Raw genomic sequence first — 9,997 nt, forward strand, 5'->3', positions numbered from 1 at the left:
ATGGAGAGGCGGTTCTGAGAGTAAATCAAATCAACTCAAAATGTATTGGTCACATACACCATTTAGCAGATGTTATAGCGGGTGCGAAACGCTTGTGTTACTAGCTCCTAACAGCGTAGTAAAATGTCAAACAAGTACACAATAATAAATAATAAAAATCGAGAAACGAGAAATCAAGAATGTCAGATCAAATCCAGTTAGCAAACCAAATAACACTGTGTCAGTCATCCAAATACAATCTATGCGTATATACACCAAAATACACTGCTCAAAAAAATAAAGGGAACACTAAAATAACACAGCCTAGATCTGAATGAATTAAATATTCTTATTAAATACTTTTTTCTTTACATAGTTGAATGTGCTGACAACAAAATCACACAAAACTGATCAATGGAAATCTAATTTATCAACCCATGGAGGTCTGGATTTGGAGTCACACTCCAAAAAAAAATAAAGTGGAAAACCACACTACAGGCTGATCCAACTTTGATGTAATGTCCTTAAAACAAGTGAAAATAAGGCTCAGTAGTGTGTGTGGCCTCCACGTGCCTGTATGCCCTCCCTACACCGCCTGGGCATGCTCCTGATGAGGTGGTCTCCTGAGGGATCTCCTCCCAGACCTGGACTAAAGCATCCGCCAACTCCTGGACAGTCTGTGGTGCAACACACTGTCTAGCATTGTCTTGCATTAGGAGGAACCCAGGGCCAACCGCACCAGCATATGGTCTCACAAGGCGTCTGAGGATCTCATCTCGCTACCTAATGGCAGTCAGGCTACCTCTGGCGTGCACATGGAGGGCTGTGCGCCCCCCCAAAGAAATGCCACCCCACACCATGACTGACCCACCGCCAAACCGGTCATGCTGGAGGATGTTGCAGGCAGCAGAACGTTCTCCACGGCGTCTCCAGACTCTGTCACGTCTATCACATGTGCTCAGTGTGAACCTGCTTTCATCTGTGAAGAGCACAGGGCGCCAGCGGCGAATTTGCCAATCTTGTTGTTCTCTGGCAAATGCCAAACGTCCTGCACGGTGTTGGGCTGTAAGCACAACCCCCACCTGTGGACGTCGGGCCCTCATACCACCCTCATGGGGTCTGTTTCTGACCGTTTGAGCAGACACATGCACATTTGTGGCCTGCTGGAGGTCATTTTGCAGGGCTCTGGCAGTGCTCCTCCTGCTCCTCCTTGCACAAAGGCGGAGGTAGCTGTCCTGCTGCTGGGTTGTTGCCCTCCTACGGCCTCCTCCACGTCTCCTGATGTACTGGCCTGTCTCCTGGTAGCACCTCCATGCTCTGGACACTACGCTGACAGACACAGCAAACCTTCTTGCCACAGCTTGCATTGATGTTCCATCCTGGATGAGCTGCACTACCTGAGCCACTTGTGTGGGTTGTAGACTCCGTCTCATGCTACCACTAGAGTGAAAGCACCGCCAGCATTCAAAAGTGACCAAAACATCAGCCAAGAAGCATAGGAACTGAGAAGTGGTCTGTGGTCACCACCTGCAGAACCACTCCTTATTGGGGGTGTCTAGCTAATTGCCTATAATTTCCACCTGTTGTCTATTCCATTTGCACAACAGCATGTGAAATTTATTGTAAATCAGTGTTGCTTCCTAAATGGACAGTTTGATTTCACAGAAGTGTGATTGACTTGGAGTTACATTGTGTTGTTTAAGTGTTCCCTTTATGTTTTTGAGCAGTGTATATAGTAAGAATGATACTTCAGCAGTATATATACAGTTGAAGTCGGAAGTTTACATAGCCAAATACATTTAAACTCTGTTTTTCACAATCCTGACATTTAATCCTAGTAAAAATGCCCTGTCTTAGGTCAGTTAGGATCACCACTTTATTTTAAGAATTTTAAGAACAATTGTTGGAAAAATTACATATTACAAAAATTACTGTATATATACAGTTGAAGTCGGAAGTTTACATACACTTAAGTTGGAGTCATTAAAATTAGTTTTTCAACCATTCCACAAATGTCTTGTTAACAAACTATAGTTTTGGCAAGTCTGTTAGGACATCTACTTTGTGCATGACACAAGTAATTTTCCCAATGATTGTCTTCAGACAGATTATTTCACTTATAATTCACTGTATCACAATTCCAGTGGGTCAGAAGTTTACATACTAAGTTGACGGTGCCTTTAAACAGCTTGGAAAAATCCAGAAAATGATGTCATGGCTTTAGAAGCTTCTGATAGGCCAATTGACATGTTTTGAGTCAATTGAAGGTGTACCTGTGGATGTATTTCAAGGTCTACCTTCAATGCCACGAGTGTGCAAAGCTGTCGTTATAAGGTACAGTGTGGCTCTTTTGAAGAATCTCAAATATAAAATATATTTTGATTTGTTTAACACTTTTTTGGTTACTACATGTTTCCATATGTGTTATTTCATAGTTTTGATGTCTTCACTATTATTCTACAATCTATAAAAAAAGAAAAACCCTTGAATGAGTAGGTGGTCCAAACTTTGGAATGGTACTGTATATATTACAGTGAGCTATGTCAAGAATCCAGTATATAAACACGCAGTGTGTATAAGCAGTGTAACAAAAAGGTAATGTATAGTAGTAGATATATTAGAACGAACTACAGTATGTGAAGAACACAGTATATTAATACACAGTATTCATATATCTCTTTATACATATTCAGTATGTCTTATATTGAGTTTGTATGAACACTGAAAAATGTAACAATTGAAAGTAAAGCAAGTGAATATGTAAGATTAACCTAAGTGAACATGAGTTGTCTCTCTGAACAATAACACAGTCAGTGAGTGTGCACTCATATAGTATATTTTAAAAAGTTTAAAAGTCTCCTTTTATTTGAACTTGTGTTGCTGGTATAAACTACAAACTCAGCAGGCAAGTTAGGCTTTTACCCAATCTAGCACAGGCTTTTTTCATAATTTCTTATATTTCCTGTTTATTTTGTCTCTCTCTCTCTTCCTCTCTCCCACCGTGACTCATGCGTCTACCCTAGGCTCTCATTCGCCTGTCAGATTTTCTACAGTTTAACTGCATATCAAATCCAACTGCGTCTCTTATCCTAAAAAGCTCTATACCCTGTAGGTCTGTACTTCTGAATGACCCCTCACCCTTCTCTTCTTATCCAGACTTCTCAGGGTTGTTCTCCATTGTCCAACAATTCTAGTGGTCCAAAGTGGCAACAAACATTCTGGCATAGTTTCAAGGGAGTAAGGATGTGCCAGACCAGACCAAGCACACTGGCATCCTGTCAGAAAGACTGACTAATTGACATACTGTACAGACCAATAGATACACCAGCAGAGAGACAGATAGACAGGTAACTTGATAGACTGATAGAGACAGATACAGACACAGACTTAGTCTCACTGACAGATTGTCGGAAAGACTGATTGGCACACAAACAGACACACACTCACATACAGAAACAGACAGACCGACAGACAGACAGGTAGGTAGGTACCCGATAGGTAAAGGCAGAGGGATAAGAAGACCCAGACCCAGACAGGCTTGAAGAAAGGCAGATAGATACCCAGAGATACTTAACAGACCAGCAGACGGGTAGGCAATCAGACAGCTCGACAAATAACCAAGCAGGCTGACAGTTTCGAGACACTGTAACCTCGACGCTTGCGTGTTAATGAAGCAGAGATTTTAAATATATTCAATGCATGTTTTGTGCAGACCTTGAGAATATTAAAAAACGAGTCCTCTTTTTTTCATTAATTTGATTGGCAGACCACATAGAGCGGATGGGAGGGAGGGTTTGTGGTTGCTATGGCAACGGCCTGCTCTTTGTAAAAGGCTACATTCCTGGTATCTGATGTGTCTGTGTCACAATCGATAAAACACAGCCCATGGGGATGGGAGAATATAGAGAATGGGGCTTCTTCCAGGGCAATGACGGCGAGAGAGAGAAAAGGTGTGAGGAAGATGTGTGAGAAGGGAGGACCAGAGGACAAGAGAACAGTAGAGTAGCAGAAGCAAAGAGAGAAAGAGAGACAGAGAGACAGATAGATACTGAAGAGAGCGAGATATATAATAAGGGAGAGCGAAAGGGTGGGAAAGAGAGAAAGATGGTAGTGAAGACACCAGAGTGCAGCTCTTCAGAGTCGGGGAGAGGGATGAGTGCTGTGTGTGTTTTTGCGTGTGTGCATGACGTGCGTATGTGCATACTCACCCCATCTTTTCAGTGAATGTGTCACTCACCTCAGCGGAAATGTGCACGTATGTCTGTCTTTGTGCTTACCATCTGCTCACCTCGACATGGTTTTGTGTTAGTTTATTATTTTAAAATTGTAACAGGACATAATACCCGGAGTAGGATCCATAATAGGCAAGGTTTATAGAATACACAACAGATGCATTCAGGCAAACGTCTCAGACCTTCTACTATGCCAACAACCTGTTGACCAGGAGGCATTTTCTTCCCTATCCTTCTATTTTCTTCCTGTGGGAACAGAGCAGCCCCTGGTTCAACTCCTGTCTCCCGCCTCCTTGCATATCCAATAGGGTCTCTGCCTCGTCTCTGAGGTGCGACCAGGGTCAGTCCTGGCCACAAGCATTGTAACAATGTGCTCCTGTTTTTTGTTACATGACAGATACCATGTCCTATTCTGATGCAGCTGAACGTCATAGCACATTTTTCAATTAAGCATATTGCTTTGTGTCAATGCACTTGATTTGAATTTCATTTGACAAAACCTGCTGATAAAGGAAAAAAGTGTTGATAGTGTGATAGGAAAGAAAGTGTTAGAAAGGATGGAGTGAGAGCAAGAGATGGGGAACAGATGAAGAGTGACGGAAGGTGGGGGGAAAGAAAGCAGCAGGGGGAAAGCTTTGTTGGCAGTAAAGCTTTTTTTTATAAAAAACAGTGCTATTTTGCATGAAATTTAATATTAGATATTCTAATGTGCTGCTCTTTGTGTGTGTTTTTGTGCTGCAGGGCTGTACCGTGATGGTGGTCTGCATGGATACCAAGCTGTGCCGTGACAGAGGGCAGCGTGGGTAAAAGTCATGCGGCGCTCTGCCCTGTACCACTGCTACCCTCTTCTGGGTGGGGCTGTACTGCTCTTGCTGGTTAGCTGCGTCCTGGGTTGCCCCGCTCGCTGCGACTGCTCCGCCCAGACCAAGTCAGTCAGCTGCCACCGCAAAAGACTGCCTACCATCCCCGAGGGCATCCCCATTGAGACTCGGCTTCTGGATCTGAGCAAGAACAAACTGCGGAGCATTACACCGGACAACTTCTCCTCCTTTCTACAGCTGAGGATCTAGACCTCAGCGATAACCTGATAGGCGTGGTCGAACCAGGCTCCTTCAAATTTCAGCTTTCCCTGCGCTCGCTGAACTTCCACAGCAACCTCCTCCAGCTGGTCCCCGCCGGTGTGCTCTCTGGCCTGGCCAACCTCACCAGTCTGGACCTCAGCCACAACCGGTTGGTGGTGCTGCTGGACCACGGCTTCCAGGACCTTCGGAGGCTGATGTCTCTGGAGGTGGGTGACAATGAGCTGGTGTTCATCTCCCAGAGGGCCTTTACTGGCCTGCTGGGCCTGCAGAGCCTCACCCTGGAGCGCTGCAACCTGACTGTTGTGCCCACTGATGCCCTGGGGCACCTACACAGCCTGGTGGAACTCCGCCTGCGCCACCTGGGCATTGGTGCCCTGAAGCCCTACTCCTTCAAAAGACTTCCCCACCTTCGCCACCTGGAGATTGACTACTGGCCCTGGCTGGAAGTCTTCCCCGCTCTGTCGCTACACGGTCTCAACCTCACCACACTCACCGTCACCAACACTAACCTGTCCTCTTTTCCCGGCCCTGCTCTACGCAACCTGCCCTACCTCACGCACCTAAACTTATCCTTCTGCCGCATCCAGCACATCCAGCAAGGGGTGCTAGACAAGCTTCCACGACTGCAGGAGTTGCACCTGCGAGGGGCTCAGCTGGCTTACATTGAACCGCTGGCCTTCCTGGCACTACCAAACCTGCGCATGTTGGATGTGTCGCACAACCAGCTGGACTCTGTGGAGCAAGCTGTGTTTGCGTCCCCTGACAGCCTGCAGACGCTGCTTATGGGGGGGAACCCTCTGGTGTGCGACTGCCGGCTCCTATGGCTGCTGAGTGGCCGGAAGCCACCCTTGCTGCAGCTCCCTGACCCCCAGCCCGAGTGCAGTGCCCCTGAGCGCATCCGTGGGAAACCCTTGCGGGACCTCAAGGAGCCGCTGGTGTCACGGTATGTGACCTGCACCAAGCCACGGATCGGGCCCAACACCACTCAGCTGCTGCTGACAGAAGAGGGGCAGCCTGTCTGGCTCAACTGCATAGCAGACGGGGCTCCACGGCCATCCATGGCCTGGGTGACGCCACACAGACACTATGTCACAGCCAAAAGCACCGGGAGGGTGACAGTCCATACCAACGGCACCCTGGAGATTAAGGCTGCGGAGCTGCACGACAATGGTGTGTACCTGTGTGTGGCCAGTAATGTGGCGGGTAATGCCAGCATGTCAGCCTCGCTGGCTGTGAAGAGCCTGGGCATCAGCGATAGATCGCTCTACACCAACAAGAGCGGACTCCTGGCGGACTCCAACGGGACCTGGGCCAACGGCACCCTCCTGTACAATATGACAAACCCCATAGACCTGAAGACCATCATCATCTCCACAGCCATGGGCTGCCTGTCTTTCCTGGGCGTGGTCATCTTCTGTTTCCTCCTCCTGTTTGCATGGAGTCGTGGGAAGGGAAGGCACAAGAGCAACTTCGACATTGAGTACGTTCCCCGCAAATCGAATGGGACAGCAGCGGAGGCAAATGAAACAAGCGGGCCCAGACGAGTCAACATGAAAATGATTTAAATTTACAAACACATATGATAGTAACAAACAAAATACAGTGCATATCATTTTCAAAGTTTTCTTTGATACAGTGGAGTTGTGAAAATGAAAGTGATGTACCGATATAGTGGTGTTGATATGAAGGTGATCTAGTGATTCAGTGGACATGTTGATATAATAGTGATCTATGATACTGTGGAATTGTTTATATAAAATGATGTTATCATACAATACACTGGATATAATACTATATAGCCCACATATCAATGAGAGTGAGGCAGTGATACAGCGCTGAGCCTGTGCTACGCTGGTGATGTGATGACTAATGATGTTGTAGACTCGGCGTGACACCAAGGTGAGAAATGAAGTCTCTGGGAGTGACGAGGGAGAAGTTGAGATGACAGTGGAGCTGTCATTGCTCTGTCATGTCTGGAGAAAATTGTGTCTAATAACCATCTAAGCAGCAGGTGTGTTTGTTGAGTAAAATGTAGTGTTACGTATGTTTGTATGCACATGCAAATCACTACGAACAATATCCAAGAGACCTGCTTCATAAATATTTTCAAGTAGGCCATTGTTCCTCTTTGTACCACCTCAAGATATGCATAGCGGGATTTTGGCAACTCGAGCTTCAACTCAAGAAAAATGTATACACACGATATTTACAACTTCAAGTGGGATTTCAGCTAAAAGCACTAGAAGAACTCAAGGTATCTTCCTGCTGAAGAAATAGTAGCAGCTGAAAATTTTGGTTATTGCTTGGAAAAAAACACAGAAGATAAATATCTTATGTTAAATCCCCTTTTATTACATTATAAATCAATTGCAGATTTTCCTGCCAGCAAAATCCCCTGATGTAATGTAAAATAAACAGTCAGTGACTAGACTAGACACTAGCAAAGATTTACTGGCCAATGTCCCCTTTGAACAGGACAAATCTCAGCCTGGTGAGTTATGGGTTGTATTGTATCCCCTCTCATTTTTCTTTGGCCCCAATGCTTCAAGCTGGCATGTCCCGAGGCCTCTCTTGGGTTAAAATAGGTTTCTGGGTATTTCATTGATGGCATTTGAAAGTTGTGGTGTTTTTGTGGAAATGTTTTAACTGTTGAAAAAAAATGTGTATTAAAAGAATAACATTAAGGGCAACTCTTTGTAAAAGCGGGGATTTTAGGTGTCAACATGTGTGATCCAGTTGTGATACAATGTTAAAGGTTGTTTAAATGTTTTCATATAATAAATTTATGGGTATATTTTCAAACGGAAATAAATCGTAATCATACAGCTTCATGTGGTCATTAATATTTTGTCATTTCCAAGACATATCAGTACTTTCATTTTTACTTGACGTCATAGGCCTAAACTGTATGATAGTGTAATAGCGAACCAAAGATGTGCAGACTCCTTAGCTAAATGTAAACCAGAAACTAACACGTGGTGTGTTGTTGCAAGGGTACAGATAGTTTGTTGTAGCGATCCTATGACGCAGGCCAAGGAAAGATGACAAATGGGTATATATTGTTTTCCCACCAGATGTTTAATTCAGCGCTCTTCTAAAACCACACCGAATATACCCAACGACCCTGAATCTCTCCGTCTCCTGAAACTCAGATAAATGCAGCTCCTGCTGACGTTTTCATTCAGCTCCCTTCTCTTTACAGAGATCTGTTAAAGCACTTGATCCTATCACGTTAATGGTTAAAAGTTGATCTATCTTTGGAGAATGCACACAGGGAATATTCAAGAAGACAAGATCAAAGTCCCACCTATCTGATTTTTATCACTTTTGTTGCGGTTGTTTCTCCACAGAGTGCTCCAGTAAAGAATAGGGAGAAATATCACATGGATGATATGACTGTCTCCTATCCGTAGGCCATTTCTCTTAGATGAAGAGGATTTACTAATCAGTGCTTTAATGATTGGTGCTAACACAGGCGCCTAAGCATCTGTGAATCATTTGAGATGCTCTGCTTTGTGATCTGGAGAGGAAACATTATGTTATTAGCTTTATTTTATGCCTGTAATTAAACTTGGTGTCTCTACATGGATTATAGCAAACATATTGTGCCAGCAGTAAAATAAATTTAATTGAAAATAATGCAGGGAAACGTTCCAACCGCTTCTTAAAATGTTTCTATAAAGAGACAGACCAAATAATATCCCCTACAACACAAATGGCATCCATTCTGATAATCGCACAGCAGCCAGGCAGAATTACATCCTCATCTCTACTTAGAATGAGGCCCCAAGCACACCATTAGCTTGAGCATCCTGCTTAACCTCACACCTATCTAGACCACTAACCTCACTGCTTCCCTTTGCAATTCACCATTAAAACAAGGCAAGTGTCAGTAAGACGCACACTGTGAAAGATGAGAGAAATAAAAAGATCGAAGTGCATCGCATCATACATTGACGTTGTTATATCAGAATATGGATTCACATCCGAGGAAAGCACTGGAGGGAGAGTCCACTATGACGTCATCAAGCCCGGGTTCTTACTCCTTGAGCACATTAAATCAGGATGATTTCCCCCTCACTAATTACCTTGGGCTCCGAGACTTTAGGACCCCATTGAGTGTCACTATGAATACTGAGAGAGGAGAGACAGAGAGAGAGGGGGGGGGGGTAGAGAGAGAGAGGTAGAGATGGTAGCACGGGAGGCTACTGAGGGGAGGACGATTCATAATAATGAATGGAATGGTATCAATGTTCCAGCCATTACTATGAGCCCGTCCTCCCCAATTAAGGTGCCACTAGCTACCTGTGGATGGTAGGGCTAGCCGTAAAGCTATGGTGTTGCAGGGGACTACAATCACCTTAGGGATGAACCCGCCCTGGCCGTGTGAGAACACAATCCTGTAGGCAACTGAACAACGGGCCGTATTTAGATAGGCATCATAGTGCGATAGCTATTAGATCAATTGGATATACACTGAGGGTACAAAACATTAAGAAAACCTTCCTAATATTGAGTTGCACCCCAACCCCCCTTTTGCCCTCATACCAGCCTTAATTTGGGCATAGACTTTACAAGGTGTCCAAAGCGTTCCACAGCGATGCTGGCCCATGTTGACTTCCCACAGTTGTGTCAAGTTGGCTGGATGTCCTTTGGGTGGTGGATCATTCTTGATACACACAGAAAACTGTTGTGTGTGAAAAA

At 44.8% G+C, this 9,997-nt stretch overlaps 1 pseudogene; it reads left to right on the forward strand.

Moving 5' to 3' along the window:
• Positions 1 to 8,119, forward strand: part of LOC115146123 (leucine-rich repeat and immunoglobulin-like domain-containing nogo receptor-interacting protein 2) — a 42,142-nt pseudogene extending 34,023 nt beyond the window's left edge.
• The last annotated feature ends 1,878 nt before the right edge of the window (positions 8,120 to 9,997 follow it).

The sequence above is a fragment of the Oncorhynchus nerka genome, linkage group LG18, assembly GCF_034236695.1.
Source record: "Oncorhynchus nerka isolate Pitt River linkage group LG18, Oner_Uvic_2.0, whole genome shotgun sequence".
Taxonomy (NCBI): Eukaryota; Metazoa; Chordata; class Actinopteri; order Salmoniformes; family Salmonidae; genus Oncorhynchus; species Oncorhynchus nerka.